We start from the raw sequence: 17,065 nt of genomic DNA, 5'->3' as shown, positions 1-17,065 counted from the left end.
AACCACGTGGGTGGGCAGGAATGTCAGATGAGATGGGGCTTCCCACCTGGAGCCAGAATGAATAGATGGTCCTGGGGATGAAGACCAGGTATACCCTCACTCAGATGCCACATAACTCCTTGTGCTTAGATGCCGCACTAGGGAAAAGGGAGAAGACAGAAAATAGACCCTGCCACCCAAAGAAAAAAAATGAGACTTGAAATAGAAATTAAATTGAATTGTGAGAAAATCAAGACCCTTTTCTTTTTTTTTTGTACATTCAGATTTGCAGACAGAGATTCATACCTGCTGTACCTGTTTCCTCCATGACTCATACTTTGGGAAAATGAAGTAAGTTTTCGCTTGGAAGACTTATCTCACCACTGGCAATATGTGAGTCACCAGGGCATGTCTCCACTGCCTGTGAAGGCCCCACAAAGATGAGAAGAGCCTGGGAACTTGGGAGCAGCTGACAGCATGAGATCAGAGTCGTAGCACATGAGGATGGGGAGGAGGGATTGTAAGCATGTGCTGGGGAGCTCTCTATTGTGGGAGTGAGGAAGAGGAGCATTGCTCAGATCTCTGGACCTCTATTCAAGGCAGGAACTAGGGAATATCCATGCCTGTCAGACTGGAACACTGTTATCCTACATTCCAAGTCTTTTCCAGCCAGGATCCTCTAAACAAATATTGTCTACTGTATTCCAGGAATTGTGTTGGATGCTAGGAATATTCCTGGGTGAATGGGACAAGGTCTCTGCCCCAGAGGGTCCATTCTAGTCTCACAAAGAGATCCCTCAATGTCAAATGGACAGTAGGTGTGATGGGAGCCCAGGAGGAGGAGAGTCCATCCAATTTCAGGCCTCTGGAAAAAAAAAAGAGGGCTCCTAAGTTGGGTCTTGAAGGATAAATGGGTGTTCATACAGCAGACAGAGGTGGGTGGAAAGAAATTTCGGCAGACGACACAGCCTGGGCAAAGGCATGCGGGAGAGGGGCCGTAGAGAGTACAAAGAGAACAAAGCATCCAGCCTCTCTGGACTGTCAGGTCAAGTCACTGATTGGAAAGGTGGGGGAGCTTGGGCTGAGTCGTAGATGCCTTGAATGCTATGATTAAGAATTTAGCCTCTGTTCTGGAGCTGACAGGCTACTGACAGGTTCCTGGCAACAGAGTGGGATAACCAGGTTTATATTTTATAGCGACATGTCTGGCTGCATTTGAGGGACAGATGGGAGGGGGTGTGAGGGGCAGCAAGAATGCCACTTAGGGTTGTCCTGCAGGCCTCTTGCTCACCAGCCAGCCCCGGCAAGTCCCCAGATTGTTCCACGGGCTTCACAGACCCATCCACCAAGTCTTGCTTGTAAAAGAAGGTCCCATGGCAGTTTCTCACTAAATGGGAATCTTATTCCTACTGACTAAAGAGATTCAGGTACATCTGAGCTGAGGGCAGGGACTTAGGCTGGATTCTAATGACTTAGAAGAGCAATAGACAACTCTTCTCGGCTTCCAGACCTCCAGCCTGTCTCCTCTCTGGCAACCTTAAGATCTAGATTCCCCCAATTGCCAGCTTCCACCTGGCAGCTATATAGAGTTTAAATTCCACCCCTCTCTAGCTATCCCCGTCCAGCTGCATCCTGCCCGGTGTGGCAGTGACATTCTCAGAATGAACAAGCTGGCCATCCAGCCAATAATCTCACTGGCTGGCCAGTGCAGTAGGTAGGGCAAGCATCTCTGCACCTTCTAGAACTCCCAGCTCTAGCCCCAAAGCAGAGCATGATGCTTTTACCTGGTTTTGGACAATTACAGATTTTTACTTCCTTAGAACTGCGTTCTCATAATTAACAGTGTATCTAGGGCTTCTGGGGGCTGCAGTAACTCAATACCACCTCTTACTAAGTCATTTTGGCTGCATTTCTGAAATACTCTTCTCAGTTCTGACTGACTTCAGTCTGGCTCTCCCAATTCATTATTCATGCCTGCGTCTCAGATTTTCACATCCTCACAGCCACCAGTGGCCCAGCAATATTGGCTGGAAATAAAGGAGTGGGAAGACGTGGGGGAAATGGGACATTACAAAGGAAAACCAGGCCAAGGGGGGTGTGGGTATGTGACAGTGGAGTGGATCTGTAGATGATGGGACGTGGGGATGGATAGGTTAAGAAGGAATAAGAGGGAATAAAGGCTCCGAGAGACAAGAGAACAGGGCAGAGAGAAGTGTGGCCCTGCCCTGGAAAAGGGAATTATGTGACATGATTGCAAGATCAAAATGCAGTTTATCTCTGTAGCACAGCGCTGTGCTGCAAAACAGAAGTTGGAGCTGGTATGAACAAGCAAATGAGCTCGCTGTGCAGGCTTCGAGAGAAACCAGAGCGGGCTTTGCTGCTGGCCTGCAGATTTCTTAGGAGTCATGAAGATTCTCTTTAAACAATAGATCCTACCCTTCCCTCCCTCGAGCACCTCAATCTTTAGGTGGGATATTCTGGTTAAATCCATTGACTGTTTCAGCAGATCCTGTTGGAGCTGTGGCCCTACTGACTTCTGCACTTGGAAGGGTGGGCTGGGCAGGGTGCAGAGCAGAGGAGACTCAGCTGACCAACCCCCTACCCCCACCCCAAGGTGACAGCAGTCAGCCCAGCAGTGCTGGCCCTGGAGAGACACTAGAGATCACTTCACCTGGCAGTTCTGCACTCTGACTGCAGCAAGACTTACCTGGAAGCTTCGAAAAAATATCCACATCTGGGTTCCACCAGAGGTTTAATTTAATCGGTCTGGGGGTAAGACCCTTATATCACTGTTAGAAAAAGAAAATCAAGTGAGTCTACTGTGCAGCAATGTGGAGGCCTCAGATTTAGTCCAAACTTACCATTTTACAGAAAAGAAAACCGAGGGTCCTGAAGATACTGTCACATGCCCCTATTTTGACAGCTAAGAAAGGAAAAGTTCTCCTGTCCTCCCCAGGTCAATGCTCATTCTGCTAAGCTAGATGCCTCTCAGCATGGGTGCCTTCATGGCAGGACTTCTTCTTCTCTCTCTCTCTCTCTTAAGATTATTTATTTATTTATTTGACAGAGAGAATGCATGAGCAGGGGTGGGTGGGGAACAGAGGCAGAGGGAGAGGGATAAGCAGACTCCTTGTTGAGTGGGGAGCCAGATGTGGGCCTCGATCCCAGAACCTCATCACTTGAGCTGAAGGCAGACACTTAACGCCCTGAACCACCCAGATGCCCCAGGACTCCTGACCTATGAAGAGGGGACTGAGTGGTCACTCCCTAACATGGCCATTTGGAGCTTCACACCCTCCAAGGAGGTTAATTCCAGCTTGCTGAACATTTTGCAATAGACTGAAGGGAGGTCAGACATGTAAATAATTCCTACACGGCACCACACACACTAAATGTCCCTGGGCCCAGCACACATGCATGTACACAGGCACACAAAGAGTCAGTGTTGCTTTGCTTATATTGATGGCAGGTGGCTTTGTTTCTGAAAGGTATTCACTGCTGACAATTAAAAAAAAAAAAATGGAGTGAAAAAAATGAACCAAGGGAGCCATACTGTTTATGTCCTATTCCAGAAGCTTCCCTTTGATCCTAGCTGGAGCATTTCTTAGAAAGCTCTGGACTTCATACATATTTGACTGAACAAGGGGAACTGGGGGATGGTAAAAGTGAACACCTAAGTGGAGAAATTGGGCAAAGGGGTGCATGTCTTTCTTTATAGGAAACATCCTGATTACTGACAGTGTGTGGAATTTCAAATGTAGAACACACTATATAGTTTCTCTTTTTACCATCAAACTTCAAATGGCTTTTCCTTTATCTTTAAATTTTTTTTTTTTTTACAAAACAAATAGCTTTGAAGCCTAATAAGACTCAGGACAAATATTCTGTGATACATTATAAATAAGAGGTTAATTTGATTTCACACAAGGCTATATTCCATGTTGGAAGCTCTTTTGGTCACATTTGAGAGCAAAAGGAAAAGATAACAGATGAAATAGCCTAGCATGGAAACAGAATGTTCTTCAGCATTTGTTTTCATTCATCCTTAAATCCAACTGAGCATGGCATAGAATAATGCTTTTCACAACACTTATGTGGAGTAAACCACCCCCTTCCACCTCCAGAATGTTTCCAGGTACATCGTAAACCTTAGACCATGGAAGATGAAAACAGCATTTCATAACACACCTGTCAGGTGGCAGCGTTCACTCATGGGAGAAATACTTCTCCCAAATGTTACAGTGGGAGGCTTAATTTACATACCATGGAATTCATATTCATGTGTGCTCCATTTAGGCTTCATTATGTTTACAAATCTTCCGACGAATAAGAAGTCAATAATCAGGGGAACTGCATAGATGCAGAAACAGATGAAAAATAGAGGACACCATGCATGATAATAGATGCCAGCTCATGTGTGCGGTATTATGGAGTCTCCGACAACAACCAGCATTAAATTAACCTACAGGTGAAATTGGCAACTATTTACCTTAAAAATAAGGGACACTGGAAATTTAAATTGTTTAAGAACAAAGACATCCCATCGGTGCATTATTGAGATTTTTATGGCTTCAGTGGACAATTTCAATACCTTCTCCCAAAGTTTTCCAGGTAGAAATCCTTCCAAAGTTCTACGAGAAAGGAGAGCTCCTGACTGCAGACCTCCATGGGCCCTCAGACTATGTGTAGGAGGTGACATATCACCTGTAGGATAAACAGTAATGTTCTACAAAGAGGTGCCATCCTGTCAAATCACTATGCATTTTATCATTATGATCACCATTATTTATAAGTTTGGAAGTATTTTAATTTTAAGAAGATATTCTATACTTGTAGATGCTAGGGACATCAGCATAAAATTTAGGGCTTTGGTGATCCATTTATTTGTGTTTTAGTGTATGCCCAAAACTGTGTTCTGGGAAAGTTTTGGTTTTCTTCTGTTCTGGTTTTTCTTTTCTTGGTGGTTGGGGCATCTATTCAGATACAGTTCCTTGCTGCCTCTTAATTTTCATAAAATAATGCAAAACCCTGTGGACCTTAATAAGCACTGTTAAGTTTCTGCATTTCGGTTTCTTACCTGCAAATCTAACCCTGCATGTTTTCTACCTGCTGTAGTTCATTGGACCCTTCCTACATGAAACATTAAGCTCATAGGTGGGGAGACGTCCACATTGGGCCAGTCACTTTACTTCATGATTCTCAACAGTGTGATTACTCCAATGGTTGGGACATGACCTCCATTGTGGCCCACTTTAGACTTTGTCTATGGATATTCTAAATTTGCAATGGAGAATAATTTCTCTTTCTTCCTGCCTTGTGGGCTCTGAAATGCCTAGAAATGGTGCCTGACACATATAAAGTGTCTTTTCCTGTTTTGTTAGCATGGTGTGTCCTTAGAGCCGCTGGTGATCGTGGCCTCCTTCCCATGAAGTAGCCTGAATGAATGAGGCAAATGCAAACGAAAGCTCAGATGAGAGGTGAAGAAAGAAGTCTGGGACCATGGACATGAAGCTCTCCTTTCTGTGGTCTGGTGCTACCGGCCAGTACATCTCCTTTTCTGGTTAATCCAAGTTGACATTCTGCCATTTGTAATAAGAAATTTCAGTGATAAAATAACATGATGTTATTTGCCAAATGCCTGGAAGTTAGGAATAGAAAAGGTAAAGAATAATGTAGGAGTTTGGGTTAGTAGAGTTGGGTTAGCCAGGACTAAGACAGAAAACCAGGGAGACAGGGTTTAGACAAGATGGTAATGAACTTAATTTTGGGCAAGTTGAGTTTGAGGATCTTGGCATCTTGGGGTTTTTTTCCAGGTAGACCTGCCTTTTAGATGTTTGGAAAGATGCATAGAAAGTGCAGGGGAGAGTTCAGAGATGGGAATATAAATGGGAGTCAAGAGAATGGAGCTGGAGCCACAGCTCATGGCATCAGTTGAGGTCAAGCCTGAGAGGGGGAGAAGGGAGAAGGCATGGAGGAGAAACAGGCAACATGAGTGATGTGCCCCAGGGAGAGAAGGACGAGGAGAATCAGGATAGAGAATGTGATATGGGTCAACACTAACACTGCTCAAATGAAGCCAAGAGGCTGGGCTGGATGAGAGCCTAGAAGAGGCATCGCATTTTACAAGTTGTTTGTTGGTACATCTGGAGAGGAAATTTCAGTTTTGCAGGAGCCAATCCCAGGCTGCACAGGGTTGAGTCATGGATGGGAGTGATGGATGAGAAAGGTGAGGGTGGGTGGGGAGGGGGGATTTAGTGAAAAGCAGGAAAAGTTTGGGAATTAGTTCCAGCGGAATCAGATCACTTCTTCCTGAAAAAAAATTTTCTTAAGAGCAATTGGGATATAAGCACATTTGCATGCTGAAGAGAAGTCAAGGGCAGAAAAAAGTACCTCAGATGGGTAATGACTGAAGAAGCAAGTTAAAGTAGAAGTGAGAGAGGATAAAGGAGAAGCTTCAGAGAGGAAAAAATATGTTTCCTTACTTAGGGCCACAGGGCGAGGAGCCTCAGGGAAATTTAATGTAGGAAATGAATGCTGGATGGGAGTCCACCAAATGGTGCTGATCTCAGTAAGGTAGATGACAAAGCCCTGCCCTGCATGATGGATGGGTGAAAGAGCTTCAGTGTGGACAGAATTTGGAATCACTGTGAGAAACTAATTGAATTTATTATAATAATTTTGGAGCAGCACTGAGATTAGAAAGAATAAATTGGCAGTGGATTCAGTCCATTGCTACTAGCTGCCCGAGATAAGGGATGGCAAAAACCAAAGCTGTGCGTGCCCACTCCAGTGGAAAATCAAGGAACAAGGCCATCTAAGATGCCAGGGAGTCTTACTTATTGAGCCAAGGGGACACATTTGTCTCATTTATTATCTTGGTATCAGGGACTTTTCTTACTATGAATGCAGTGTAGCACAGTATCTGGCACTTTAGGGATAAGCAATAAAGATTTATCTCATTGAATCAAAAGGCACTCTTTGACTTTTATGATGTGCTCTTTCATCTAGTTTCAGCTCTGAAACAAAGGAATCACTTTCCTTTCTTCTCTACATTTGCTCTGGCAGTGTGATGAAAAAGAACAAGATGTTTTTGGAATCACCCCTGTGGAGAGATAGGGTGGTGATGGCAGTGGGAAAATGTGAAGTAGAAATTCAAGAAAAATAAAAGAATGTATTTTTCTTAAATGAAGGAACTGTGTGTGTGTGTGTGTGTGTGTGTGTGTATGTGTTCTAGGCACTGTGCTGATGGTTTGAGACGAAGCAGTGCATGAGTCAAATGCGGGATGATCTATAAAGAGACAGAGGGTAAACAAGCATCTCTGGGCATTATGTAGGGTAACCAACTGTTCCAGTTTGCTCAGGACGGAAAGTGGATGTGGGACTTTCAGTGCTTATATGGGAAAAATCTAGAGAGATCAAGGTCATTGGTTATTCCAACACGTGCAGAGAAACATGGACAAGTATATTCAATAACCGTTTCTCCCTAAATAGAATTTAGGGAGTCTCAGAACTCCTGGTGACTTTGTGGAAGTTGGTGCCCTAGGAAATCCTCTGAGAAGGAACATTTGATTTTTATTGGCAGATTTAAAATGTTTAACTCCACAAAACTGTATACATTTCAAAATTGATGTTCTTGGAAGATTTCTAAAACTTCCAAATAATTGATCCAAAGCTAAAACTGTAAGGTTAGCCTTTCTGATGACATCTTAGATATACTCTCCTATTACTCCATGTTTATTTTTTTTTTTTTTTACGATTTTATTTATTTATTTGAGAGAGAGCACAAGCTGGGTGGAGGGGGAGAGGGAAAGGAAGAAGCAGGCTCTCTGCTGAGCAGGGAGCCCAACAAAGGGCTGGATCCAAGGACCCCGAAGGCAGCCGCTCAACAAACTGAGCCACCCAGGCGCCCTCTATTGCCTCATCTTTAAACATAGTATTTTTATTAGAACCTGAACATGTTGGCCCTTATTCACCAACTTCCTTCCAGTCTACAGAATACTGGGGAAAATAAATGATTCTCTGTTACTGTTCACCCTCCCTGAGCTAAGGAAATCATGGTGAGGACCACCTACTGTCTCGAATGTTAAGTCTTCTACCGGCTGAAACACTTGGGTGTTTCATAAGGCCAAATAACATAAACCAGATAGAGTTTTATTAGCCTGCTTTGGTGCTGATCTGAACCAAAAGCTAAATAAAATGCATCAACATAAGAAGCACTACAGATGACAAAGGAGACACACATATGATGGAAACATAATTGTCTTTTATTTAGAAATTCACAGTGGATTCCAAGAGAATAAATGGAGCTTCCTCTTGGATCTTCTTTAACATTTCGTTAACACTAGTCCGTGAGTTCAATAACGTTACCAATCTGATGGTAGTAGAGGTGGGTGAATGGGTAGGAGGAACAAGTGTACTCAGAACTTCTCTTGGGAATACGGAACCAGCAGTGGACAGTTGAGGAAGTAGTGGTGGGAAAAACAAACATGAAAACTCAGAGCAAGGCAGCCCGGGTGGCTCAGAGGTTTAGCAATGCCTTCAGCCCAGGGTGTGACCCTGGAGACCCAGGATCAAGTCCCATGTTGGGCTCCCTGTTTGTAGCCTGCTTCTCCCTCTGCCCGTGTCTCCGCCTCTGTGTGTGTGTGTGTGTGTGTGTGTGCCTCATGAATAAATAAATAAAATCTTTAAAAAAAAAGAAAAAGAAAACTCAGAGCAAAGGAAATGGTGGTGACTCCTAGCATTCTGCATTGATTGATAGGCTCCCACACTATCGCATTCACACAAATGGTATGAATGACTTAATGCTTCATTCAAATTCTTGCCCCAACTCAGTGGGTCTCAAGCTTGGCTGAACAGTGAAATTACCTGAAAAATCTTTAAAAAGCTGGTGGCTGGGTCCAATCCCCGAGATTCTAATTTCTCTCAGTTGGAGACTTGGCACCAGACTACTTCTGCACAGCTAAGATTGACAGCCACTGTGCTATCAATCAGGAAATCAGGATAAGGGGCCTAGGTCAGAGATTCTCAAATTGCATATGTCTAAGAATCACCTGGAAAGTTTGGTAAAATAGTTTGTAGGAGCCCATCCTCAGAGCTTTCTGATTCACTTGGTTCAAGATGGGGCCGGAGAATCTGCATCTAACAAGCTCCCAGGTACTTCTAGCTGGAGGACCACCCTTGGAAGACCACTGGCCTGAGGGGATCCTACGCTATTATGCCCTAGGACAGCTAGGACACTCCACATTCCTTGTGTGCCTCCCCACCCCGAGCCAAGAGAGAGCTCTGTGCACTCCCCGCTGCATGCACTTGGAGGGCACACCCCACATTAATTTGCATGGCTCCCTCAAGCCAACTGATGGGGAGCAGCCTCTCTTTTCCCAACCTGGAACTGCAAGGGCTTTAGTCTTTGCCTCCCTCCCCGATATTTTGTTGGTCATCTAATTACGGGTCCGGGTGTCAGCTAATCCGGAGAGCAGGGTGTGCGGGGCATGCCAGCAGCCGGGGGCCTTCTTCCCCGCGCCCCTCCATTCCGAGCTGGAGCCCCCCTCTGGCTCCGGACTTGCCCTCACCCAGCAAGGCGGACGCGCAGCGCCTTCGGGATCCTGCCCAGCAGGCCCGGGGAGCCGGGGCCCCAGAACCGTAGCCCCCCCGGGCCGCGGCAGCCAGTTCCCCCTCCCAGGGGCGTCCCAATCGCCAGCCAGTCAACCGCAGCCTCCTCCTTCTGACGCTGCAGTGTCACCGCGTCATCATGACGTCATCACGGCGGGAGCCGCCCAAGCTACGTCGTCACGCCTACGTCATTCTCCCCGCTTCTTCGCATCACGTGGGCGTCGTGGGTTCCCGGCCTCTCGGGAAGAGGCGTGAGTACGACTTAATTATTCCTTCGCGTGTCTGGTGTATGCATCAGTCTGTCCGGGTGTCATATGGGAGAGTCGTATATAGAGGCTTTGGGTCATCCCCGGTGTCGCGCGGCCCCCGTGGATGGGGAGGAGCGTGGACCGCGTCTGTTGGGCCTGACTCTAGGGTGGCACTTCACTCGCTTCATTGAATGCTCACGAGCTTCTTTGAAAGATGGGGGATGGTCCCCATTTTGTAGAGGAAACTGAGGCTCAAGCAGGGTGACTTGCCCACTGCTTGCAGTTGAGGGAGAGGGGCGGGGGCTGTGCGGCTGGCCCGGCTCCAGGGCCCTTGCTCCCCCCGCCCCGCTCACCTTCGCGCCTCCCCCGCGGCCGGTGGAGCAGGCGGCGGGAAGAGCCCCGCACCGGCCGGCAGCCCGGGCCAGGTCGCTGAGCGCACCCCGCCTGCCTCGGTCCTCACACCCTCACCTGCGAAGTGAGGAGGTTGAATGGGGCTCGCTCAGGTCCCCTCCCACTCTGACTTCTGCAAGTGGCCCTGCCGTAGTGCCTCCGAGCTCCCCCTCCTGGGACTCCTCCGAGCTCCTCCTGGGACCCCCTCCTGGGGCTCCTCCGAGCTCCCCCTCCTGGGATCGCCGCCCGGCGATCCCATTCTGTGCGGGCAGGCCTGGTTCCAGGAGAGCTCTGTGCAGAGGTCCAGGCCGAGGTACGGTGGCGCCGCTCAGCCAGGGTGGCTGGAGGTTATGGCAGCCTCTGAAAGCCCTTTGATGACCGTTTATTACCCAGGTGTAAAATGTCCATTTTCTGGTGAAACCTGGTATTCAGTTATCTGGGACGGTAAGGATTGAATGCCGGTCACCTAGAGCCCGAGGGACAGATGGCCAGAAACTGACGCACTCCAGTGTGTGGCCCCTCTGGCCTGTCAGCTCTAGGGCACCAGCCTCGAGGGTATGCCTCTGGAGGGCATGGAGGGCAATGGCAGCGCATCCCGGCCTGGCGGGCTCACGTCTCTGTCACCCTCTCCCAAGGCCCGCAGGAGTGGTGTGGTGAAGGAGGTTATAGATTTGCATTGTGATAGTTACCAATAGTATGGGTCATTGCTAGATACGCAGAGTGATACACCGCTTTCCCTCAGGAAAACAAATTTGGACGTGACATTAGGAGCCTTAAGTGGTAGTTGACCATTTCGTCCCACGTGAGCCTCATTCCTCATCTGTAATGTTGGAGGGAGGGGTGAGGAGGGCCACCAATCTCCACCCCTTCCAGCTCTAGCCCTCTTTCAACCTCTGTGAGGTTTTGATAACAGATCAGAGGGCAAGCAGATGCACATAGACAAAACACAGGATGCCGAGGGGATGGATGCCAGGAAACCTGCTCTCTGAACAGGTAATAACGATGTTCTATTTCTGTTTTGACTCTTTATTTACATGTTTATTTTAATTGTGGTGAAATACCCATAACATAAAATTTACCATCAAAACCATTGTGAAGTGAATCCCAATACAGTGGATTAAGTACGTTCACATTGCTGGTGACCATCACCACCACCCATCCACAGGACTCTTTTTATCTCTAAAGATATGTTAACAGTGTTTGCAGAGCACTAAAAATAACGTCGCAAAAAGCAATAGTGTTTTGAGTTTATAAACCTCCTTTGTAGGAATTCAAGGCATTTCACAAACATTATCACGTCTATCCTCACAGTGACCTTATATAGAAACAGAGAGAATAGGAGAGTGGGCAGATCAGAGAGAGAACGAAAAAGAGGGAGAAATGCGATTTTGGTCCGCTTCACCATGATCCAGAGAGGCTCTGAATCACCCAGAGTCTCTGTTTTCAGGTAACTGACAATCTTAGAGCTCTGATCAAGTATCAATTCGATTTTCAGTTTCCTGAGACTGTGATCATAGCGTTGACCAGAGAGGGAAGAAGTTAATTTTGAAGTTACAGGACAGTGTGGGGTTGCCTCTCCTTGAGAGAGGATTTTTCTTCACAGCACATTGCTGGGATGGGTCTGTCAGTCTGGGAATGGGGACTGGGGGACAGGCAAGCTTTGGCAGAGGCCCCAGGGGGTGCATTGCTCTTTCAGGTTCTCTTGGTCTCTGAGCAACTGCTAATAGTGAGCTTTGGGTAGTAAGGGCTGACTTGGTTATAAGGCCAAGAGAGAGCACTCATATGTGCCAAAGTTTTTATGGCCTGGGAATTAAAGCTACATGGCTCCTGGTCGTGCATTCATGTGTGTGTGTGTATGCATGTATGTATGCATGTGTGTGCATGAGCAAGAAAGAGAGAACACGAGTAAGCACCAGACATAAAAAGCATACAAGAGGAAATAGTGATTTGTCCTGGCTGTGGATGCAGATCAGATAGAGAAGTTAATTAGTACATTGCATTTATTTTTTTTCAAGTTGCTGATCCTTTTTTAAAAAAATCATATTCCCTATTAGAGAAGAAGAAAAAGAAAACTGTATTCAGGTAAAGTTGTGGTTCAGTCATATTCAGCATATTGGTGACTGAAAATTTCTAGGAACAGGAAAATGTCACTGTTCCAGGTACAAAACTTAAATCCATAAAGTCCAGGAATAATCATGTCGAAACTGCGATTAAAAGACAGAAATAAACCCAAGAAACAACGTGGCAGTTAAACAGATAGGATACTGTCATTTAGCCTGGAACAGGCCTAAAGTATGTAGGAAGAAGGGAGAAGTACTCTGCTTCATAGTTAACAGAGTGTATAATTAATTGGCCTGGTGGTCTCCACTTGGTCACTTATATATTTAATTGGTTTCTCACTGAACACACAGAATAAATATTAGTTTTCTTATTGTTACTTTTGCAATTGGCCACATTCTAGTGGATCAGTGGGGAGGCCAAGAGTAGTTGTGTTCATATATCCTTCCTTCCTTCACTGCATTTATTAGGAACCTGCTTTTGTACCAGGCACTGTGCTCGAAGCTGTGTGTAGGGTGTAAGCCTTGGCCTTGGATGAGTTTACAAACCAGCAGAATGAGACAGACATGCAAATATATTGGTGCAACCAAGTGTCATTGGTGCTGCAAAAGAAGAGTATAAAAAGGGGTCAAAGGGTACAAATTTCTAGTTATAAAACAGGGAGGTCCTGGGGATATGATGTACAGCATGGTGACCACAGTTGATAATACATATTGTGCATTTGAAAGTTGCTAAGACAGTAGATGTTTTTTTTTTTTTTAAAGATTTTATTTATTTATTTATGAGAGACAGAAAGAGAGAGAGAGAGAGAGAGAGAGAGAGAGGCAGAGACACAGACAGAGGGAGAAACAGGCTCCATGCAGGGAGCCCGACACAGGACTTAATCCTGGGCTCCAGGATCAGGCCCTGGGCTGAAGGCGGCACTAAACCACTGAGCCACTCAGGCTGCCCAAGAGAGTAGATCTTAAAAGGTGTCATTACCAGAGAAAAATTTTCTAACTTTGCATGGTAACGGATGTTAACTAGACTTACTATATGGTGGTCATTCTGCAATACATACAAATACTGAATCATGTCTGTACACCTGAAACTAATATATTGTTATATGTCAGTTATAGCTCAATAAAAAAAATAAAGCATGTGCAGAAAGTACAAGGAAGGGATTGCAAGCTTGCATGCATGGTGTATAAGGAACCAGGGAGGGCTTTTGGGAAAGATGACATTGAAGCTGTGGTTTTTAAACAAAATAAATAAATAAATAAATCCTAGCTTTCCAAGCTGCTACTGTTTGGGAGGACAGGTTAGAAGCACCAGGGAATGTGGAACACCTGACATGAAGGTTCAGGTTCCCTACATGATCTTTACAAAAGGATTACCAGACAGAATGAGGTTCGTACTGCCGGGAGGGAGCTAGCCACGAGCAGGCCCCAGATCCTCAGAAGGGAGGAGGAAGGTGAAATTCAATAATGAGAGGAAGGAAATTGATAAAAAGAAAAAGTAAATGAGAAAAGTTGGATGGTAAAGGAGTAAAGACAAGTGGAAGATTGAGAAAAAAAACATATCTTAAGCCCCAGATGAAGAACTACAAAGTGGTCAGAGTTGAGCCAGAAGATCAATAGATGGGCCTTTCTAGTTGCAAGCTAGGGATGATGTGGCCTGCATCTAGTCAAAAACCTAAACAGAACTAGGATAAGATGACCAGAAGCCACAATTGTCTTTTTCTCAGATGCATCCTGGTCCCAATTCTTGGTGAAGCTATACCCCCATGAGGAAAGGAGCCCTGGATTGGCAGCAGTGAGGCCTGTCCTCTGTCCTGTGCCTGTAACCTCCCTCACTTTCTTCTCTGGGGGTAGAGGAGATGAGTAGGGAGGGGGCCCAAAGTCCCAGGTGGCAGAAACCCTACTAGAATGTGGCTACCACTTGGAGACCAGTTGCCTGTTTTCACTTTCCCTTATTAGGTCTGTTATGGCAGACTTTGTCCTGCGACAAAATCATACAACCACAGGATTTTAGGGTGAGAAAAGAGCATGAGTATCTCCTAATTTAATGGTTTTCAAACTGTTTTGATCATTTACTCAAAGCAATAATTGAGCATATGGCCTCAATTTATATTTATTGATATACTTCTATACTAGTATATTTGTTTAAAATATATTTATTTAAAAATTATATTTAAAAAACAAATTTCTAATATTTTTCTCTATACTGTAATGGATTGCCTTCATTCCCTCTGGGGTACATGAAATCTATTTTGAAGGCAACTCATCAAATTCTACCAGATGTGTTCATCTCTGTAACTCTCTTTCAAAAGGAAATATAACCTTTTCTTGAACACCTAGAGGGACACCGTTCCATTTTTGGAAATTTCTGGGAGTTCCCTGGTTACCATGTCCCAGGTGGCCAAGGGAGGAACTTCTATACAGATCACACCAGGAATTCTGACCAGAGCTGAACACCTCTCTGGATATGCAGAGGGAAGGAACCCTTGTTGTGCATTTGGCTCTCCCTGGATCCCAGCACTGTTGAGTGCCAGAGCTGTGAAGACAGCAGGAAGGGCCTTTCACTGCCACTGTAAATATTATCACTGCCTCTGGTATGCAGAAAAGCAAGAGGAGCAGCATTTGCTGCTTCCAGGTGGCAGACGAACAAAAATGAGGCTGGGGTGGGAGGAGACGGTGAGGTGTCTGGGAAAAAGAGATCAATAAAACCTCACTAGTGTGCAATATTTACCATAAACAGCCCAGGGTTGTTTGGGGTAAGGAAAATTGTCAACAGAGATCAGTTCTTTCTCAGTGACTGTGGGAGCAGGTGTTCCAGAAGGAAGAATAAAGATGGCAGCCTTGGTGGGATTAGACTGATGGCAGCCAAGTCACCGAATGTTAATGTGAACTGGCAGCCAGTGCCACAGCACACAGGGCCCCCTGCCATTTTTTAAACATCCATTTCAAGATCCTAAATTGCCACAACATTTACATATTTTCAGACTATGGACTATTTCCTCAATTCTTGAGCAGAATTTTTCCAAAACTCACAAATGCTAGTGGTAGAGCTGGTTTGGGGCCAAGAATTCTTAACTGACAAAGAATGCAGAAAGGCCTAGATTTAAAAAATGGAGGCATAGCTTGCTCAGGACTCCCAGAGAACCTATTGGAAATGCTTCTCTATGCAACTTTTTCTGAAAGCATTTGAGAGAGACTCTTTGAACAATTAAGCTGGTGAGGGATTCAGAATTCTCTCGTTGCCCCATTCCCTATTCCACCTGCTTTTGAATGACAGACTAAACTGGCTCCTGAGGCCAGATTTAAAATTACTGTGACTTTTAATTTGATTTCGTACTATTAGATAATAAAAGAACACTATTCCTTTTGAGTGCCGCATGTTGGAAGCTGCTCTGAGTTTTGGAGAAAGGAAGAGCCTTCAGGGTCTGGGGAAGAGGAGAAAACTCAAAGGGGAAATAAGTTGGTTTTTGTTGGGGTGGGGAGCATGGGTTAGACTGTTTATGGGCCTGTAAAGCTTTTCCTAAATTTCCAATTCCAGAAACGTGCCCTGTTGCCCGGATGTAAGCACTCCTGGGGGTAAGTGTGTGTTCTAGGTCTGGACAGTCATGAAATGCATCTTCCTGACAGTAGTGACTGGTCCAAGGATTGGGCCCATGACCCAAATAGGACCGTATTCAGGTCTGATGTACAGATATACTCCCATGCTTGTAAATGGGAGGGTTTGAATTTGGAGCTCTTGGACACCATGTTATTACCTGCCATGTGGAGAATTAGAATTAAGCCAGAGGCAGAGACGAAAGATAGATCGAGGCATTCATAAGGACGCATGGGAAGGGAGAGAGTCCTGATAGCAGAGAATCAACCATGTCTCCCTCTCCTTGTAGTCTAGTGGAATCTATCAGCGAGTCCTTTTATTCCCACCTTTGAAATACAACCAGACCTTGATGATGTGATGACATCTCATCATTTCTGCCATGACAACCTAAGTCCAACCAGCATAGTGTTTCCCCTGGAAAATGGTAGCCTCTTACCTGTCTTCCTGCTCCTGCTTTGCTTCTCCACATTCAGTTTTGCATGCAGCAAAGAGGTCATTTGGTTGGTTGCTTGCACAAAGTTTTGAAACATTAATTACATCCTGTCATTCCTCTGAATCCTTCAAAGGATTCTCATCTCACTCACAGTAAACGCAGAGTCTTACAGTGGTTTATCCTGTAACATGCTGTCCCCTTCCTCTTTGGCGCTCACTGGCCTCCTCACTGCTCTTGAACAAATCTTTATGCTCTGAGGTAGATATATTTTATTTTTGCATGCTGTTTATGACTCAGTTTTGTATTGTTTTCATCACTGTGCCCCACATATCCAGGGAACCTTGAATGTGGTGAATACTGTAAATTCCAATGTTGGCTGTTAAGGTGCTGAACAACGATGAAGACACTAGGCAGCATTTGTTGAGCTCTACTCTTCCCTTCATTCTGTTGACTATCCTAGAGGCCTCCCCAGCTACCTGAACCTACAGATTCCCTTTTCTGCTTAAGCTACTTTGAGTTGTGTTGGAGTGGTGCCATTTTAAAAATTTGAGGCAGACCTATACATCTCTAAAGATAAAATAAATTGATTTTTTTTCCACAAGCTTTATATATGGGTTCAGTCTAAGTGTTATAATAGTTCAATAGTTGAACCCCCAGAAGGTTAGAGATTATTAATATTTTTCATAAATTTTTTATGCTTAAATTCTTCAATTGTGTGCTCTTAAAATTTGTGCTGCATTCTGAAGCCTTAGTA

Source organism: Vulpes vulpes, chromosome 7 (genome assembly GCF_048418805.1).
Source record: "Vulpes vulpes isolate BD-2025 chromosome 7, VulVul3, whole genome shotgun sequence".
In the NCBI taxonomy this organism is placed as follows: domain Eukaryota; kingdom Metazoa; phylum Chordata; class Mammalia; order Carnivora; family Canidae; genus Vulpes; species Vulpes vulpes.
This window is presented reverse-complemented; position numbering follows the sequence as displayed.